The 20,737-nt window shown below is 46.9% G+C and overlaps 2 non-coding genes and 4 pseudogenes across 2 annotated transcripts; all 6 read right to left on the bottom strand.

Moving 5' to 3' along the window:
• Positions 1–5,030: 5,030 nt before the first annotated feature.
• Positions 5,031–5,203, bottom strand: LOC137607906 (U2 spliceosomal RNA; annotated as a pseudogene).
• Positions 5,204–9,112: 3,909 nt separating this feature from the next.
• On the bottom strand, positions 9,113–9,220 carry LOC137607912 (U2 spliceosomal RNA; annotated as a pseudogene).
• A 765-nt stretch (positions 9,221–9,985) lies between these two features.
• LOC137607963 (U2 spliceosomal RNA) lies at positions 9,986–10,176 on the bottom strand. Its single transcript, XR_011038124.1, has one exon. It is a non-coding gene; the product is annotated as a U2 spliceosomal RNA (small nuclear RNA).
• A 604-nt stretch (positions 10,177–10,780) lies between these two features.
• Positions 10,781–10,971, bottom strand: LOC137607962 (U2 spliceosomal RNA). Its single transcript, XR_011038123.1, has one exon. It is a non-coding gene; the product is annotated as a U2 spliceosomal RNA (small nuclear RNA).
• An 827-nt stretch (positions 10,972–11,798) lies between these two features.
• On the bottom strand, positions 11,799–11,971 carry LOC137607905 (U2 spliceosomal RNA; annotated as a pseudogene).
• A 5,895-nt stretch (positions 11,972–17,866) lies between these two features.
• LOC137607911 (U2 spliceosomal RNA) lies at positions 17,867–18,034 on the bottom strand (annotated as a pseudogene).
• Between the last annotated feature and the right edge of the window lie 2,703 nt (positions 18,035–20,737).

The following is a 20,737-nucleotide window of genomic DNA, read 5'->3' as shown; positions in this document are numbered from 1 at the left end:
TGATTAAAACCTTTCCCTCTATTGTCAGTTCCCTCAGTCCCCAGTACCCTAGCCTCTGTCTAACTTTCCCTAAAATGTCTGGCCAATTCGTTCTCCCTCCCCCCTCCTTGTCAAACCTAACCCCCAGAATTTTTTGGTCGGTCTGGGTCACAGTCAGGGGCAGTCCTGTCGTTTCGGTCGCTGTCCATGGTCCGTAAAATTGGGCTTGGGTCTTGTCTCGGTTTAGTTTGGACCCAGAGGCCCGTCCAAACCAGTCTGTCAAGTCCAGGGTCCGGTTGACTGACGAGAGGTCCGTGCATAAAATGTTTATGTCGTCCATGTACAAAACGCATTTGTTCGTCAGTCCCCCGGACCCTGGCACAAAGACCCCGTGGATTCGTTGGTCCCTTCTCAAGATCTGTGCCAGCGGCTCGATGCAAATCGCGTACAGGAGAGGAGATAACGGGCAACCCTGACGGACACCGCAGTTGATTCCTACTGCTTTTGTCAGATGCCCGTTAACCAGGATTTTGCTGCTGATCCCTCTATACAGCAATCCCACCCAAGCTATGAACCTCTCTGGAAGCCCCATTTTTTGCAGTACCTGGAACAGGTACTGGTGCGAGACTCGATCAAAGGCCTTTTCAAAGTCTAAATTTAGGACTATTAGCCGAGTGTTTTCGTCTCTCGCCAGACAAATGGTGTCTCTAATCAGTACGAGGCTGTCGGTGATCTTCCTCCCCGGGATGGCACAGGCTTGATCCGGGTGAATCAAGTCCTCTAAAACCATGGTCAGTCGATTCGCTAAAATTTTGCTAAAAAGTTTACAGTCGAAATTTAAAAGCGTGATAGGTCTCCAGTTTTTCAGGTCAGTCTTGTCCTTACTCTTGTAGAGTAGAGTCACTATCCCTATCTTAAAACTGTCTGGCAGTCGGTCTAGCTTCTCAAATTCCATAAAAACAGTTAGTAAGTCAGGTGCTAAAATGTCCCAAAAGGTCAAATAAAACTCAAAGGGAAGTCCGTCCTGTCCTGGGGACTTCCCTCTGTTAAAATTTTTAAAACACTTGTTGAGTTCTTCGACGCTAAAATTTTGGAATAAAACCACATTTTCGGTCACCTGACATTCAATGGAATTTAAAACTTCTTGCAGGGTGTCATTAAAAACAGGTTTCTCTTTATACAGTTGAGAGTAAAATAATTCTACGTTATCTTTTATTTCCTCTGTTGTGTGTAAAGTGCAGCCATTGTCATTTTTTAGTTTTAAAATACTCCCCCCTTTATTTAAAATCTTTCTAAAAAAATAACGTGTGCACTTTTCACCTTCTTCTGTTTCCTTTTCCCTGCTTCGTAAAATAACCCCTTTACTTTTTGTTTCAGCTAGTAACGACATTTCTCCTTTGACACTTTTAACTTCATTATTAAAATCCATTCCTTGCTGTGTTAAAAGAAAGTAGCGCTGTAGTCTCTTTTGCAGTCCCATCATGCGTCTGTTTTCCCTATCTTTCTTTTTCTTACCTGCCTGCCTAAAGAAAGTCTGGGTCCTCTCCTTCACCATTTCCCACCAGTGCGCACGTGTAGTGTAAAAGTCTTGGAGGGTCTGCCACTCTTTGTACTGCTCCCGGAACTGACTAACTAACTCCCTATCTTCTAAAAGGGAGCAGTTGAGTTTCCACAGACCTCTCCCTACCGTCACACCTGAAGGGAGTGACAGTGTGCAGGACAGCATGAGGTGATCCGAGAAAAAGACAGGGGTTAATCTAGCATCGGTCGGCACCCAATTCCGTATAAAGATATAATCTATGCGAGAGGCTTTGGTGCCGTCACCACTGAACCAGGTGAAGCCCTCCTCTCTGGGATGCATGGCTTTAAAGCAGTCAGTGAGTCTAAAATCCCTGCATAAGCCCTGTAATAAAACCGATGTTTTGTCCAATTTAAAATCTTCCCCTATCCTCTTCCTGTCTTCTTTGTTTAAAACACAGTTAAAATCACCTCCTACAACTAATGGTGCCCTACCTAGCATGTGGGACTGCAGGTCTTCTAAAAAGTCATACCTGTCATTTTTTTCGTTAAAACCATATACATTTAAAAGGTTAAAATCGTGCCCCATAAAAGTCAGGTGTGCTAAAAGTGCCCTACCCTCTTTCACCACGGTGCTGCCCTTCACCAGAACCTGAGGGTTTTTAATTAAAATGGCCACTCCATCATTCTTATTATGGTTGGATCCACTCCAGATCGACGTTTGTGGCCAGGTCTCCTCCCACTGTGTGTATTTTTGTAAAAAGGGTAGGCCACATTCTTGAAGTAAAAACACATCTGACTTAAAAGTGTTAAGAAATGATAAAACACTCTGGGCTCTAACTCGCAACTTCACACTTCTCACATTGATAGTTGAAAAGGTGAGAGTCATGAGTATGTTTTAAAAACAGGTACGACAGTTTAAAAGACTATAAATAATTAAAAGACTACATTTAACACAGGTTTCCTTCTCGTGATGTGAAAGAATCTCATTTCACTATCTCCACACAGTCTGGAGGTGATTCCCGAGATTCTGACCTCCGGAAGCCAATATTCGCTCGTCTCTCCAACGGAGTTGATTGTAGCGCTATATTTAAAAAAGAGCACTGGTTGGGTGAACCGGGGGGGGAGGCTTTGTACCGCTCCTCAGGAGGGCTCTGAGAGTCGAACTCAGCTCTCCCCCTCTTCTCTGAGGCTTCTTCAGCCTCAGAGCTGGACAGTTCAGACGCAGTCCTCTTATTGCTGGGCTGGGTGTCGGGGAGGGGGTTGTCGCTGGACTCGTCTCCCCCCACTGTAATGAGACTCCCTGTGGAGTCCTCATCAGGGGAATCAAGTCCAGCTGCACCCAAGTCCTGGCTCCGCCCACCTGCTTCTTCAGGTCCCTCTGCAGGGCGGAGCTCAGGCTCCTCCCCTTTTCCCGCCTCACCGGGCTGTTCTCCTCCAACCGTGGTTGTTGGCGGGAGGCTTGGAACTCCCAGCCCCGCCTCTTCAATTAGCACATTTGCTGCACCTGGGCAGCCATTTTCTTCTTGATTGGCTTCAGTCTCCTGTGTTTTCTTAGCTTTAAGTTTGTTGGCAAAAGAAAAAGGGCAGTCTCTGAAGAGATGGGTGTTTGCTCCACAGAGATTGCACTTCTTGCCATTGGTGCATTCTTCAAAAGAATGACCAATTTCTCTGCACTTGCCACAAATAATTTGGTCACACGCCTCGGCCAGGTGTCCATGCTTGCCACATTTGTGGCACAGCTTGGGCTGGCCCTGGTAGTGAATGTAGCCCCGGTTAGTTCCCAGGACTATCATGGAGGGCAGAGATTTCAGGCCCTGGAAGCCCTGAGGGTCCTGCCATTGTTGAATGGGGACCCTCCAGGCACAGTTCCAAATACCATCTTCATCTCTGACCTTGGTAGCCTGTCCTCTCACCGTGCAATATCTACCCAGCCACAAACAAATGTCCTCTGCATTGACGGTTTCATTGAACATCCTGACAATGACAGTTTTAGCAGCATTGTCAGTCAGTTTCTCAATGTCAAAAACAGAAAACTGGGTCTTAGCGTTCTCAAAGCGTGTCCAAAATTCATTCAACAGTGGGGCCGTGCGAAAACTTACATCATATCCTTTGTTAAAGGGCAGTCCTAGTATACAATTAAGGTCGTCAGGTCTGAAGCCAAGAGTCTTTTGGATGAGCTTTCGGGAGAAGTCCAACCTTGACATTCCCAGGAGCTTACCATCCTTTTCTTTAAATTTAAAACGGACGCTGTGGTGCCTCCGCATGCCGGCCGGTGCAGCCGACATGGCTAGAGGCACCACTAAAAACTAAATAAATAAATAAATAAATACCAATAAATTACTTTTAAAACCCTAAAACACAATAAATTAGAGTAAAAGAGAAACTTACCTTCAAGCAAGTAGACCTAAAGTGCAAGTACAAAGTGTGCAAAAAACAGCAGTTCAAAACAAACAAATGTGCAAGACAATATACTCCCAAACAGCCAGGAACTAATTCAATAGATCTGAAAAAGTCCTGCTAAACGGGAGTGACCGCAGTCTTAGCCAAAAGGCCGAGAAGCGATACTGTGATATTGTAAGATACAGGTGACCCAGGTGCCACCCTGACCTTTACTTTGATGGTCCACAGAATCCAGTAACGACCCGGAATGCGTGTGGGTTAAGGAATTATGTGGCTCCGGGTTGGCGTGCAGCGACTGTTTAACATTTGACCTATCACCTGAGTCGGTCGGTCGGTCGGTCGGTCGGTCGGTCGGTCGGTCGGTCGGTCGGTCGGTCGGTCGGTCGGTCGGTCGGTCGGTCGGTCGGTCGGTCGGTCGGTCGGTCGGTCGGTCGGTCGGTCGGTCGGTCGGTCGGTCGGTCGGTCGGTCGGTCGGTCGGTCGGTTCGGTCGGTCGGCTCGGACTTCGGGACGGCTCGGTCTCGGTCGGTCGGTCGGTCGGTCGTCGGATCGTCGGTCGGTATTCGGTCGGTCGGTCGGTCGGATCGGTCGGTCGGTCCGGTTCAGGTCGGATCAGGTCGGCATCGGGATCGGTCGGTCGGCTACAGTTCGGTTCGGCGATCGGGATCGGTTCGGTAGGTCGGATCGGTCGGGATCGGTCGGATCGGTGGTCGGTCGGTCGGTTCGGTCGGTCGGTCGGTCGGTCGGTTCTCGAGTCGGATCGGACGGACGGTCGGACAGACAGACAGACAGGACAGGACATGAAGCATATCCCAAAGGCAATGGCCGCAGGTTGGCAAAATGGGGACGTTACAAACACAGCCTTCCTGTCTGCCTGAGAGCAGCTGTTATACAACACCACTATATTGTTGGTCACGATATAATGCTCTTGCCAGATTACATTCAAATGACTTATTATTCATCACAATTAAGGTTCAAAAAATGCAAGAATCTAATATTTCTTATACAGTGCCATCCAACCTACCAAGTACACTCACTTTTTACTCAAGCGTAAACATTTTTCAAAGCGTTGACAGATCATCGCATGATCACATGCTTGTGATCGCACCGCATTATTTTTGAACAACATTGGGGAGATGCACCGTTCCTGGAGCTACTGCAATACCAGGTCGATGCGTGGAGAGGATGGAGCAAGCTCCTGTTCCATCTCCCTGTTCCAAAAATCAATTTAATATATAGTCCCCGGGTAGGGGACATATCAGATATTAAACTGATAAGAACAGATTTTTGTTTTGAAAACGTTTATTGACACTTAGTTCATTTGTTTCATTTCAGTCACATTTCATTTTTCCATCCACAACTTTTTCATATAAATATTTTTCTGCACAAGACAATAAATATTATTGATCATAAAATAATACAGATAAAAACAGTCATGGGTAAAAAGGGTTTCAGTTCATTGAAAAATAAAAATGTGCCAAAAAATAAAAAGGTGTGTCAAGTGTCCAGTGAAATGAGATTCTTTCACATCACGAGAAGGTACCCTGTGTGAAATGTAGTCTTTTAATTATTTATAGTCTTTTAAACTGTCGTACCTGGTTTTAAAACATACTCATGACTCTCACCTTTTCAACTATCAATGTGAGAAGTGTGAAGTCGCGAGTTAGAGCCCAGAGTGTTTTATCATTTCTTAACACTTTTAAGTCAGATGTGTTTTTACTTCAAGAATGTGGCCTACCTTTTTTAAAAAAATATACACAGTGGGAGGAGACCTGGCCACAAACGTCGATCTGGAGTGGATCCAACCATAACAAGAATGACGGAGTGGCCATTTTAATTAAAAACCCTCAGGTTCTGGTGAAGGGCAGCACCGTGGTGAAAGAGGGTAGGGCACTTTTAGCACACCTGACTTTTATGGGGCACGATTTTAACCTTTTAAATGTATATGGTTTTAATGAAAAAAATGACAGGTATGACTTTTTAGAAGACCTGCAGTCCCACATGCTAGGCAGGGCACCATTAGTTGTAGGAGGTGATTTTAACTGTGTTTTAAATAAAGAAGACAGGAAAAGGATAGGGGAAGATTTTAAATTAGATAAAACATCGGTTTTATTACAGGGCTTATGCAGGGATTTTAGACTCACTGACTGCTTTAAAGCCATGCATCCCAGAGAGGAGGGCTTCACCTGGTTCAGTGGTGACGGCACCAAAGCCTCTCGCATAGATTATATCTTTATACGGAATTGGGTGCCGACCGATGCTAGATTAACCCCTGTCTTTTTCTCGGATCACCTCATACTGTCCTGCACACTGTCACTCCCTTCAGGTGTGACGGTAGGGAGAGGTCTGTGGAAACTCAACTGCTCCCTTTTAGAAGATAGGGAGTTAGTTGGTCAGTCCCGGGAGCAGTACAAAGAGTGGCAGACCCTCCAAGACTTCTACACTACACGTGCGCACTGGTGGGAAATGGTGAAGGAAAGGACCCAGACTTTCTTTAGGCAGGCAGGTAAGAGAAAGAAAGTTAGGGAAAACAGACGCATGATGGGACTGCAAAAGAGACTACAGCGCTACTTCATTTTAACACAACAGGGAATTGATTTTAATAATGAAATCAAAAGTATTAAAGGAGAAATGTCGCTACTGGCAGAAACAAAGAGTAAAGGGTTTATTTTAAGAAGCAGGGAAAAGGAAACAGAAGAAGGTGAAAAGTGCACACGTTATTTTTTTAGAAAGATTTTAAATAAAGGAGGGACTATTTTAAAACTAAAAAAAAGGACGACGGACGCACTTTACACACAACAGAGGAAATAAAAGACAACGTAGAATTATTTTACTCTCAATTGTATAAAGAGAAACCTGTTTTTAATGACACCCTACAAGAAGTTTTAAATTCCATTGAATGTCAGGTGACCGAAAATGTGTTTTTATCCCAAAATTTTAGCGTCGAAGAACTCCACAAGTGTTTTAAAAATTTTAACAGAGGGAAGTCCCCAGGACAGGACGGACTTCCCTTTGAGTTTTATTTGACCTTTTGGGACATTTTAGCACCTGACTTACTAACTGTTTTTATGGAATTTGAGAAGCTAGACCGACTGCCAGACAGTTTTAAGATAGGGATAGTGACTCTACTCTACAAGAGTAAAGACAAGACTGACCTGAAAAACTGGAGACCTATCACGCTTTTAAATTTCGACTGTAAACTTTTTAGCAAAATTTTAGCGACTCGACTGACTATGGTTTTAGAGGACTTGATTCACCCGGATCAAGCCTGTGCCATCCCGGGGAGGAAGATCACCGACAGCCTCGTACTGATTAGAGACACCATTTGTCTGGCGAGAGACGAAAACACTCGGCTAATAGTCCTAAATTTAGACTTTGAAAAGGCCTTTGATCGAGTCTCGCACCAGTACCTGTTCCAGGTACTGCAAAAAATGGGGCTTCCAGAGAGGTTCATAGCTTGGGTGGGATTGCTGTATAGAGGGATCAGCAGCAAAATCCTGGTTAACGGGCATCTGACAAAAGCAGTAGGAATCAACTGCGGTGTCCGTCAGGGTTGCCCGTTATCTCCTCTCCTGTACGCGATTTGCATCGAGCCGCTGGCACAGATCTTGAGAAGGGACCAACGAATCCACGGGGTCTTTGTGCCAGGGTCCGGGGGACTGACGAACAAATGCGTCTTGTACATGGACGACATAAACATTTTATGCACGGACCTCTCGTCAGTCAACCGGACCCTGGACTTGACAGACTGGTTTGGACGGGCCTCTGGGTCCAAACTAAACCGAGACAAGACCCAAGCCCAATTTTACGGACCATGGACAGCGACCGAAACGACAGGACTGCCCCTGACTGTGACCCAGACCGACCAAAAAATTCTGGGGGTTAGGTTTGACAAGGAGGGGGGAGGGAGAACGAATTGGCCAGACATTTTAGGGAAAGTTAGACAGAGGCTAGGGTACTGGGGACTGAGGGAACTGACAATAGAGGGAAAGGTTTTAATCATTAAAGCAGTGATTTTACCTTTGCTTTTATTGGTCAGTTCTGTTTTTATTCCCCCAAGGAGAATTATTTTAGCCCTGGAACGAGCCATTTTTAACTTTCTGTGGGGATCGAAGTGGGAGCGCCTGAGGAGAGAGGTCTTGAAGCTACCTAAGGACAAAGGAGGAAAAGGAGTCCCAGACCTCTCTGCCTTTTTAATGTCACTATACACAGCCACACACATTAAAATAGTAACGACCCCATCCAGAAACCCCAAAACGGCAGCCATGACACGTTTCTGGATGGGGTCCTACCTCAGACGTCTCAAAATTTTAAAGATTAGTCTTCAATTTCCAGTGTCTTTTAACCTGCCACCGGCCTATGTTTTTATCCAGACCTTTTTAAAGCATTTTAGCCTGGAGCAGGAAGATGTGCAGGTTTTAACTAACCATCGTTCCCTTTTATGTGTTGTACAGGAGCGGGAACCAGTGAGTCCAGTGCGCGGGCTTGCACTCGGCGAGCCCTCCACGGTTTGGCGCAACGTGAACCACCCCGCTCTTCCAAACAGACTCCGGGACCTGTCATGGATGGTGGCACACGAGATCCTCCCAGTCAGGTCCGTCATGCACTCCCGGGGAATGTCGACGCTGTCGACCTGCCCCCGACCTGGTTGCGGCGCGCCGGAGTCGGTGAGGCACCTGCTCTGGGAGTGCAGCGCTGCCGTGGACCTGTGGGAAATGGCCGGCTCCTCGCAATTCCCGTACCTACCAGCGAAGGAGGTCCTCACACCACAGCTGGTGCTCTACGGGGCCAGCCAAAGGCCCGTCCCAAAAAGGGACTGGACAAAACAGTGGCTGGCCATCAACGCCTTGAAGGACGCCTTGTGGACCTCCCGAAATTTGCTGGTAGGAAAGCACATGCAGATCCCCCCCGTGGCTGTGATCCAAATGGCTGCCGCAACACTCAGGGCAGCCGAGGCGGCCAGCGGCCGCCCAAGGACACAGCCACCAAGAAGAATCGCCTCTGTGCCCATTCGGAGGGAGGAGCCGGACCCACAACGCTAAAAAGGACACGGCAGCAGCGGCCTGGCTCTCCGGGAGAGGCAGGCGGGAAGGAGCACCAGGGCGGGGATCTCGGCGGAGCGCCTCGACAGGCACCCCGAGAGACCTACTGTTTGGAAAAGCGGGATGAGTTACCCTTGGTAGGGACTCACTGCGCTCCTGTACAAACGGGACTTTGGTTGGACTTTTTTTTTTTTAATGTTCTTTTTATAACTTTTATGGACACTTGACTGATAAGAACAGATACTACACTTGATCTTAGCCAAAAGGCCGAGAAGCGATACTGTGATATTGTAAGATACAGGTGACCCAGGTGCCACCCTGACCTTTACTTTGATGGTCCACAGAATCCAGTAACGACCCGGAATGCGTGTGGGTTAAGGAATTATGTGGCTCCGGGTTGGCGTGCAGCGACTGTTTAACATTTGACATATCACCTGAGTCGGTCGGTCGGTCGGTCGGTCGGTCGGTCGGATCTGTCGGTCGGGGTCGGTATCGGTCTCGGTCGGAGTCGGATATCCTGAGTCGGTCGGATCGGCGAGTCGATTCGGTCGTCGGGTCGGTCGGTCGGTCGGTCGGGACGGACGGACGGACGGACGGACGGACGGACGGACGGACGGACGGACGGACGGACGGACGGACGGACGGACGGACGGACGGACGGACGGACGGACGGACGGACGGACGGACGGACGGACGGACAGACAGGACAGGACAGGAAGCATATCCCAAAGGCAATGGCCGCAGGTTGGCAAAATGGGGACGTTACAAACACAGCCTTCCTGTCTGCCTGAGAGCAGCTGTTATACAACACCACTATATTGTTGGTCACGATATAATGCTCTTGCCAGATTACATTCAAATGACTTATTATTCATCACAATTAAGGTTCAAAAAATGCAAGAATCTAATATTTCTTATACAGTGCCATCCAACCTACCAAGTACACTCACTTTTTACTCAAGCGTAAACATTTTTCAAAGCGTTGACAGATCATCGCATGATCACATGCTTGTGATCGCACCGCATTATTTTTGAACAACATTGGGGAGATGCACCGTTCCTGGAGCTACTGCAATACCAGGTCGATGCGTGGAGAGGATGGAGCAAGCTCCTGTTCCATCTCCCTGTTCCAAAAATCAATTTAATATATAGTCCCCGGGTAGGGGACATATCAGATATTAAACTGATAAGAACAGATACTACACTTGATCTTAGCCAAAAGGCCGAGAAGCGATACTGTGATATTGTAAGATACAGGTGACCCAGGTGCCACCCTGACCTTTACTTTGATGGTCCACAGAATCCAGTAACGACCCGGAATGCGTGTGGGTTAAGGAATTATGTGGCTCCGGGTTGGCGGCCAGCGACTGTTTAACATTTGACCTATCACCTGAGTCAGACAGACAGACAGACAGACAGACAGACAGACAGACAGACAGACAGACAGACAGACAGACAGACAGACAGACAGGAAGAACAGGACAGGACAGGACAGGACAGGACAGGACAGGACGCATATCCCAAAGGCAATGGCCGCAGGTCGGCAAAATGTGGACGTTACAAACACAGCCTTCCTGTCTGCCTGAGAGCAGCTGTTATACAACACCACTATATTGTTGGTCACGATATAATGCTCTTGCCAGATTACATTCAAATGACTTATTATTCATCACAATTAAGGTTCAAAAAATGCAAGAATCTAATATTTCTTATACAGTGCCATCCAACCTACCAAGTACACTCACTTTTTACTCAAGCGTAAACATTTTTCAAAGCGTTGACAGATCATCGCATGATCACATGCTTGTGATCGCACCGCATTATTTTTGAACAACATTGGGGAGATGCACCGTTCCTGGAGCTACTGCAATACCAGGTCGATGCGTGGAGAGGATGGAGCAAGCTCCTGTTCCATCTCCCTGTTCCAAAAATCAATTTAATATATAGTCCCCGGGTAGGGGACATATCAGATATTAAACTGATAAGAACAGATACTACACTTGATCTTAGCCAAAAGGCCGAGAAGCGATACTGTGATATTGTAAGATACAGGTGACCCAGGTGCCACCCTGACCTTTACTTTGATGGTCCACAGAATCCAGTAACGACCCGGAATGCGTGTGGGTTAAGGAATTATGTGGCTCCGGGTTGGCGGCCAGCGACTGTTTAACATTTGACCTATCACCTGAGTCAGACAGACAGACAGACAGACAGACAGACAGACAGACAGACAGACAGACAGACAGACAGACAGACAGACAGACAGACAGACAGACAGACAGACAGACAGACAGACAGACAGACAGACAGACAGACAGACAGACAGACAGACAGACAGACAGACAGACAGACAGACAGACAGACAGACAGACAGACAGACAGACAGACAGACAGACAGACAGACAGACAGACAGACAGACAGACAGACAGACAGACAGACAGACAGACAGACAGACAGACAGACAGACAGACAGACAGACAGACAGACAGACAGACAGGACAGGACAGGACAGGACAGGACAGGACAGGAAGCATATCCCAAAGGCAATGGCCGCAGGTTGGCAAAATGGGGACGTTACAAACACAGCCTTCCTGTCTGCCTGAGAGCAGCTGTTATACAACACCACTATATTGTTGGTCACGATATAATGCTCTTGCCAGATTACATTCAAATGACTTATTATTCATCACAATTAAGGTTCAAAAAATGCAAGAATCTAATATTTCTTATACAGTGCCATCCAACCTACCAAGTACACTCACTTTTTACTCAAGCGTAAACATTTTTCAAAGCGTTGACAGATCATCGCATGATCACATGCTTGTGATCGCACCGCATTATTTTTGAACAACATTGGGGAGATGCACCGTTCCTGGAGCTACTGCAATACCAGGTCGATGCGTGGAGAGGATGGAGCAAGCTCCTGTTCCATCTCCCTGTTCCAAAAATCAATTTAATATATAGTCCCCGGGTAGGGGACATATCAGATATTAAACTGATAAGAACAGATTTTTGTTTTGAAAACGTTTATTGACACTTAGTTCATTTGTTTCATTTCAGTCACATTTCATTTTTTCATCCACAACTTCTTTTTCATATAAATATTTCTCTGTACAAGTCAATAAATATTATCGATCATAAAATCATACAGATAAAAACAGTCATGGGTAAAAAGGATTTCAGTTCATTTTAAAAAATAAAATGTGCCAAAAATTAAAAGGTGTGTCAAATGTCCATAAAAGTTATAAAAAATACATTAAAAAAAGTCCAACCAAAGTCCCGTTTGTACAGGAGCGCAGTGAGTCCCTACCAAGGGTAACTCATCCCGCTCTTCCAAACAGTAGGTCTCTCGGGGTGCCTGTCGAGGCGCTCGGCCGAGATCCCCGCCCTGGTGCTCCTTCCCGCCTGCCTCTCCCGGAGAGCCAGGCCGCTGCTGCCGTGTCCTTTTTAGCGTTGGGGGTCCGGCTCCTCCCTCCGAATGGGCACAGAGGCGATTCTTCTTGGTGGCTGTGTCCTTGGGCGGCCGCTGGCCGCCTCGGCTGCCCTGAGTGTTGCGGCAGCCATTTGGATCACAGCCACGGGGGGGATCTGCATGTGCTTTCCTACCAGCAAATTTCGGGAGGTCCACAAGGCGTCCTTCAAGGCGTTGATGGCCAGCCACTGTTTTGTCCAGTCCCTTTTTGGGACGGGCCTTTGGCTGGCCCCGTAGAGCACCAGCTGTGGTGTGAGGACCTCCTTCGCTGGTAGGTACGGGAATTGCGAGGAGCCGGCCATTTCCCACAGGTCCACGGCAGCGCTGCACTCCCAGAGCAGGTGCCTCACCGACTCCGGCGCGCCGCAACCAGGTCGGGGGCAGGTCGACAGCGTCGACATTCCCCGGGAGTGCATGACGGACCTGACTGGGAGGATCTCGTGTGCCACCATCCATGACAGGTCCCGGAGTCTGTTTGGAAGAGCGGGGTGGTTCACGTTGCGCCAAACCGTGGAGGGCTCGCCGAGTGCAAGCCCGCGCACTGGACTCACTGGTTCCCGCTCCTGTACAACACATAAAAGGGAACGATGGTTAGTTAAAACCTGCACATCTTCCTGCTCCAGGCTAAAATGCTTTAAAAAGGTCTGGATAAAAACATAGGCCGGTGGCAGGTTAAAAGACACTGGAAATTGAAGACTAATCTTTAAAATTTTGAGACGTCTGAGGTAGGACCCCATCCAGAAACGTGTCATGGCTGCCGTTTTGGGGTTTCTGGATGGGGTCGTTACTATTTTAATGTGTGTGGCTGTGTATAGTGACATTAAAAAGGCAGAGAGGTCTGGGACTCCTTTTCCTCCTTTGTCCTTAGGTAGCTTCAAGACCTCTCTCCTCAGGCGCTCCCACTTCGAACCCCACAGGAAGTTGAACATGGCTCGTTCCAGGGTTAAAATAATTCTCCTTGGGGGAATAAAAACAGAACTGACCAATAAAAGCAAAGGTAAAATCACTGCTTTAATGATTAAAACCTTTCCCTCCATTGTCAGTTCCCTCAGTCCCCAGTACCCTAGCCTCTGTCTAACTTTCCCTAAAATGTCTGGCCAATTCGTTCTCCCTCCCCCCTCCTTGTCAAACCTAACCCCCAGAATTTTTTGGTCGGTCTGGGTCACAGTCAGGGGCAGTCCTGTCGTTTCGGTCGCTGTCCATGGTCCGTAAAATTGGGCTTGGGTCTTGTCTCGGTTTAGTTTGGACCCAGAGGCCCGTCCGAACCAGTCTGTCAAGTCCAGGGTCCGGTTGACTGACGAGAGGTCCGTGCATAAAATGTTTATGTCGTCCATGTACAAAACGCATTTGTTCGTCAGTCCCCCGGACCCTGGCACAAAGACCCCGTGGATTCGTTGGTCCCTTCTCAAGATCTGTGCCAGCGGCTCGATGCAAATCGCGTACAGGAGAGGAGATAACGGGCAACCCTGACGGACACCGCAGTTGATTCCTACTGCTTTTGTCAGATGCCCGTTAACCAGGATTTTGCTGCTGATCCCTCTATACAGCAATCCCACCCAAGCTATGAACCTCTCTGGAAGCCCCATTTTTTGCAGTACCTGGAACAGGTACTGGTGCGAGACTCGATCAAAGGCCTTTTCAAAGTCTAAATTTAGGACTATTAGCCGAGTGTTTTCGTCTCTCGCCAGACAAATGGTGTCTCTAATCAGTACGAGGCTGTCGGTGATCTTCCTCCCCGGGATGGCACAGGCTTGATCCGGGTGAATCAAGTCCTCTAAAACCATAGTCAGTCGATTCGCTAAAATTTTGCTAAAAAGTTTACAGTCGAAATTTAAAAGCGTGATAGGTCTCCAGTTTTTCAGGTCAGTCTTGTCTTTACTCTTGTAGAGTAGAGTCACTATCCCTATCTTAAAACTGTCTGGCAGTCGGTCTAGCTTCTCAAATTCCATAAAAACAGTTAGTAAGTCAGGTGCTAAAATGTCCCAAAAGGTCAAATAAAACTCAAAGGGAAGTCCGTCCTGTCCTGGGGACTTCCCTCTGTTAAAATTTTTAAAACACTTGAGTTCTTCGACGCTAAAATTTTGGGATAAAAACACATTTTCGGTCACCTGACATTCAATGGAATTTAAAACTTCTTGTAGGGTGTCATTAAAAACAGGTTTCTCTTTATACAATTGAGAGTAAAATAATTCTACGTTATCTTTTATTTCCTCTGTTGTGTGTAAAGTGCGTCCGTCGTCATTTTTTAGTTTTAAAATAGTCCCCCCTTTATTTAAAATCTTTCTAAAAAAATAACGTGTGCACTTTTCACCTTCTTCTGTTTCCTTTTCTCTGCTTCTTAAAATAACCCCTTTACTTTTTGTTTCTGCCAGTCGCGACATTTCTCCTTTAATACTTTTAATTTCATTATTAAAATCAATTCCTTGTTGTGTTAAAAGAAAATAGCGCTGTAGTCTCTTTTGCAGACCCATCATGCGTCTGTTTTCCCTATCTTTCTTTCTCTTAAGTGCCTGCCTAAAGAAAGTCTGGGTCCTTTCCTTCACTATTTCCCACCAGTGCGCACATGTAGTGTAGAAGTCTTGGAGGGTCTGCCACTCTTTGTACTGCTCCCGGAACTGACTAACTAACTCCCTATCTTCTAAAAGGGAGCAGTTGAGTTTCCACAGACCTCTCCCTACCGTCACACCTGAAGGGAGTGACAGTGTGCAGGACAGCATGAGGTGATCCGAGAAAAAGACAGGGGTTAATCTAGCATCGGTCGGCACCCAATTCCGTATAAAGATATAATCTATGCGAGAGGCTTTGGTGCCGTCACCACTGAACCAGGTGAAGCCCTCCTCTCTGGGATGCATGGCTTTAAAGCAGTCAGTGAGTCTAAAATCCCTGCATAAGCCCTGTAATAAAACCGATGTTTTGTCCAATTTAAAATCTTCCCCTATCCTCTTCCTGTCTTCTTTGTTTAAAACACAGTTAAAATCACCTCCTACAACTAATGGTGCCCTACCTAGCATGTGGGACTGCAGGTCTTCTAAAAAGTCATACCTGTCATTTTTTTCGTTAAAACCATATACATTTAAAAGGTTAAAATCGTGCCCCATAAAAGTCAGGTGTGCTAAAAGTGCCCTACCCTCTTTCACCACGGTGCTGCCCTTCACCAGAACCTGAGGGTTTTTAATTTAAATGGCCACTCCATCATTCTTATTATGGTTGGATCCACTCCAGATCGACGTTTGTGGCCAGGTCTCCTCCCACTGTGTGTATTTTTGTAAAAAAGGTAGGCCACATTCTTGAAGTAAAAACACATCTGACTTAAAAGTGTTAAGAAATGATAAAACACTCTGGGCTCTAACTCGCGACTTCACACTTCTCACATTGATAGTTGAAAAGGTGAGAGTCATGAGTATGTTTTAAAAACAGGTACGACAGTTTAAAAGACTATAAATAATTAAAAGACTACATTTAACACAGGTTTCCTTCTCGTGATGTGAAAGAATCTCATTTCACTATCTCCACACAGTCTGGAGGTGATTCCCGAGATTCTGACCTCCGGAAGCCAATATTCGCTCGTCTCTCCAACGGAGTTGATTGTAGCGCTATATTTAAAAAGGAGCACTGGTTGGGTGAACCGGGGGGGGAGGCTTTGTACCGCTCCTCAGGAGGGCTCTGAGAGTCGAACTCAGCTCTCCCCCTCTTCTCTGAGGCTTCTTCAGCCTCAGAGCTGGACAGTTCAGACGCAGTCCTCTTATTGCTGGGCTGGGTGTCGGGGAGGGGGTTGTCGCTGGACTCGTCTCCCCCCACTGTAATGAGACTCCCTGTGGAGTCCTCATCAGGGGAATCAAGTCCAGCTGCACCCAAGTCCTGGCTCCGCCCACCTGCTTCTTCAGGTCCCTCTACGGGGCGGAGCTCAGGCTCCTCCCCTTTTCCGGCCTCACCGGGCTGTTCTCCTCCAACCGTGGTTGTTGGCGGGAGGTTTGGAACTCCCAGCCCCGCCTCTTCACTTAGCACATTTGCTGCACCTGGGCAGCCATTTTCTACTTGATTGGCTTCAGTCTCCTGTGTTTTCTTAGCCTTAAGTTTGTTGGCAAATGAAAGAGGGCAATCTCTGAAGAGATGTGTATTTGCTCCACAGAGATTGCACTTCCTGCCATTGGTGCATTCTTCAAAGGAATGACCAATTTCTCTGCACTTCCCACAAATTATCTGGTCACACGCCTCGGCCAGGTGCCCATGCTTGCCACATTTGTGGCACAGCTTGGGCTGGCCCTGGTAGTGAATGTAGCCCCGGTTAGTTCCCAGGACTATCATGGAGGGCAGAGATTTCAGGCCCTGGAAGCCCAGAGGGTCCTGCCATTGCTGAATGGGGACCCTCCAGGCACAGTTCCAAATACCGTCTTCATCTCTGACCTTGGTAGCCTGTCCTCTCACCGTGCAATATCTACCCAGCCACAAACAAATGTCCTCTGCATTGACGGTTTCATTGAACATCCTGACAATGACAGTTTTAGCAGCATTGTCAGTCAGTTTCTCAATGTCAAAAACAGAAAACTGGGTCTTAGCGTTCTCAAAGCGTGTCCAAAATTCATTCAACAGTGGGGCCGTGCGAAAACTTACATCATATCCTTTGTTAAAGGGCAGTCCTAGTATACAATTAAGGTCGTCAGGTCTGAAGCCAAGAGTCTTTTGGATGAGCTTTCGGGAGAAGTCCAACCTTGACATTCCCAGGAGCTTACCATCCTTTTCTTTAAATTTAAAACGGACGCTGTGGTGCCTCCGCATGCCGGCCGGTGCAGCCGACATGGCTGGAGGCACCACTAAAAACTAAATAAATAAATAAATACCAATAAATTACTTTTAAAACCCTAAAACACAATAATTTAGAGTAAAAGAGAAACTTACCTTCAAGCAAGTAGACCTAAAGTGCAAATACAAAGTGTGCAAAAAAACAGCAGTTAAAAACAAACAAATGTGCAAGACAATATACTCCCAAGAAGCCAGGAACTGATTCAATAAATGTGAAAGAGTCCTGCTAAACGGGAGTGACCGCAGTCTTAGCCAAAAGGCCGAGAAGCGAGTCAGTCAGTCAGTCAGTCAGTCTGTCTGACTGACAGACAGACCATTCAGCATATCCCATGGGCAACGGTTGCTGGTCGGCAAAAAGTGGACGTTACAAACAGAGCCTTCCTGTCAGCCTGAGAGCAGCTGTTATACAACACCAGCATATCATTGGTGACGATATAATGCTCTTTACAGATTACATTCAAATGACTTGAATTAAGACAATTCAAAAGACTTGAATTAATAACAATTAAGGTTCAAAAAATGCAAGAGTAACATTTCTGCTACAACACCAACTAGCTTACCAAGTACACAAGTAAACATTTTTCAAAGCGTTGACAGATCATCGCATGATCAGATGCTTGTGACCACACCGCATTATTTTTGAACAACATTGGGGAGATGCACCGTTCCTGGACCTACTGAAATACCAGGTCGATGCGTGGAGAAGGAGCAAGCTCCTGTTCCATCTCCCTGTTCCAAAAATCAATTTAATATATAGTCCCCGGGTAGGGGACATATCAGATATTAAACTGATAACAGACTTTGTTTTGAAAACATTTATTGACACTTGGTTCATTTGTCACATTACAGTTTTCAATTCCTTTGTCATCCACATCTTTCAGAGGCATATAAATTTAGTTGTATAACACAATAGATATCACTTATAAAGGAATAAAGATAAAAATGTTTCAAAAAGTTGTTTGAAAGATTAAAAACGTGCAAAAAATAAAAAAGTGTCAACTGTCCATAAAAGTAATAAAAATAACATTAAAAACTCCAACCAAAGTCCCGTTTGTACAGGAGCGCAGTGAGCCCCTACCAAGGGTAACTCATCCCGCTCTTCCAAACAGTAGGTCTCTCGGGGGTCCTGTCCAGGCACTCGGCAGAGATCCCCGCCCTGGTGCTCCTTCCCACCTGCCTCTCCCGGAGAGCCAGGCCGCTGCTGCTGTGTCCTTTTCAGCATTGTGGGTCCAGCTCCCCCCTCCGAATGAGCACAGAGGCGATTCTTCTTTGTGGCAGCGTCCTTGGGTGGTCTCGGCTGCCCTGATGGTTGCTGCAGCCATTTGGATCACAGCCACGGTGGGGGATCTGCATGTGCTTTCTTACCAGCAAATTTTTGGAGGTCCAGATGGCGTTTTCTATGGCGTTGATTGCCAGCCACTGCTTGGCAAAATCCTTTGGGGGGTATAGGCCTTCTGCTTACCCCGTAGAGCACCAGTTGTGCTGTGAGGACCTCCTTTGCTGGCAAGTACGGGAATTGCGAGGAGCCGGCCATTTCCCACAGGTCCACAGCAGCACTGCACTCCCAGAGCAGGTGCCTCACCGACTCCGGCGTGCCACAACCAGGTCGGGGGCAGGCCGACAGCGTCGACATTCCCCGGGAGTGCATGACGGAATTGACTGGGAGGATCTCATGTGCCACCATCCAAGACAGATCCTGGAGTCTGTTTGGGAGAGCGGGATGGTTCACGTTGCGCCAAACCATGGAGGGCTCGCTGAGTGCAAGGCCGCGCACTGGACTCACTGGTTCCCGCTCCTGTACAACGCATAAGAGAGAACGATGGTTGGTTAAAACCTCCAATCCTTCCTGCTGTAGGCTAAAATGCTTTAAAAAATTCTGAATAAAAGCATAGGCCGGTGGCAGGTTAAAAGACACTGGAAATTTAAGACCAATCGTTAAAATTTTGAGCCGTCTGAGGTAGGACCCCATCCAAAAACGTGACATAGCTGCCGTTTTTGGGTTTCTGGATGGGGTTGTCACTATTTTGATGTGTGTGGATGTGTAAATTGTCATTAACAGGAGGAGAGGATTGGAGCTCCTTTGCCTCCTTTCTTTTGGCCTCTTCATCACGTCTCTTCTCAGGCTCTCCCACTTGGAACCCCATAAGTTAAAAATGGCTCGTTCCAGGGCTAAAGTAATTCTCCTGGGAGGGGTAAAAACAGAACTGATTAATAAAAACAAAGGTAAAATCACTGCTTTAATGATTAAAACCTTCCCCTCCATCGTCAGTTCCCTCAGTCCCCAGTACCCTAGCCTTTGTCTAACTTTCCCTAAGACGTCCGGCCAATTCATTCTCCCTCCCCCTTCCTTGTCAAATCTAAACCCCAGAATTTTTTGGTCAGTCTGGGTCACAGTCAGGGGCAGTCATTTCTGTCGTTGTCCATGGTCCATATAATTGGGCTTGGGTCTTGTTCCGGTTTAGTTTGGACCCAGAGACCCGTCCAAACAAAATCATTTGTGGGAAGTGCAAAGAAATTGGGCAGGAAATGCAATCTCTGTGGGGCTTCCACTCACCTCTTCAGACTGCCCACTTTCATTTGCCAACAAAGGCCAAAAAGACACAGGAAAATGAAGCCAATGAAACAAAATGGCTGCCCAGGTGTAGCAACTGTGCCAAACATCATGGTTGGAGGAGAACAGCCCAGTGAGGCGGGAAAAGGAGAGGGGCCTGAGCTCCGCCCTGCAGAAGCAACTGAAGCAGGTGGGCGGAGCCAGGATTTGGGTGCAACTGGACTCGATTCCCCTGATGAGGACTCCACAGGGAGTCATCACAGTGGGGGAAGAGGTTAGAATTATGTATATAAATTATCTCATATATACTTATATTCCTTTTACTCTTTCTAACATGGCCATGTTAATGTTTATATCTGTATGAAGTGTATTGCTATGTTTTAAGTTCTTTTCCAGGCAGACAAAATCAGCAGGGGGACCACCAGAGTGTTGGTGGGAGCCATTTGAGCAGGATGCGACCTCTGAATGACAATAAGAATGACAATAGTTGTTATCTTCAAAGGAGAGGATGCCCTAAAACAGATTAGAATGACTCACTTTTTTATTGCATCATGCCAGATGTTTTACTGTCGTCTTTCTGCCCCCCATCCCTTAGAAAAAATAAATGTAAACAGGGACTGCCCTAAATAAAAAGAGGGTTTGGCAGAGAAATCCTTAGAGCGGATAGACATTTGTATCGAGCACACCTCTGTCCGTTCTCCTCGCGAGTAAAAAAAATATAAACTTTTGTCTTCTCCTTTTTGTCTGTGTTTTGAGTGTTCTAGGTTGCATGAACCTGACAGAAGACGAGTCCAGCGACAACCCCCTCCCCGACACCCAGCAATAAGGACTGCATCAGAACTGAACCGAGTGACTCACAGTTCACCTGTGGAGCCGGACAAATCCCCCCCACCCCCCGTTTCACCCAATCAGTGCTCGTTTTTAAACATAGCACTTCAATCAACTCCGTTAGAGAGACGTGCAAATATTGGC

The sequence above is a fragment of the Antennarius striatus genome, chromosome 14 (genome assembly GCF_040054535.1).
Source record: "Antennarius striatus isolate MH-2024 chromosome 14, ASM4005453v1, whole genome shotgun sequence".
Taxonomy (NCBI): Eukaryota; Metazoa; Chordata; class Actinopteri; order Lophiiformes; family Antennariidae; genus Antennarius; species Antennarius striatus.
The sequence above is the reverse complement of the archived record's forward strand: the minus strand, read 5'-3'. Positions and strand labels throughout refer to the sequence as shown.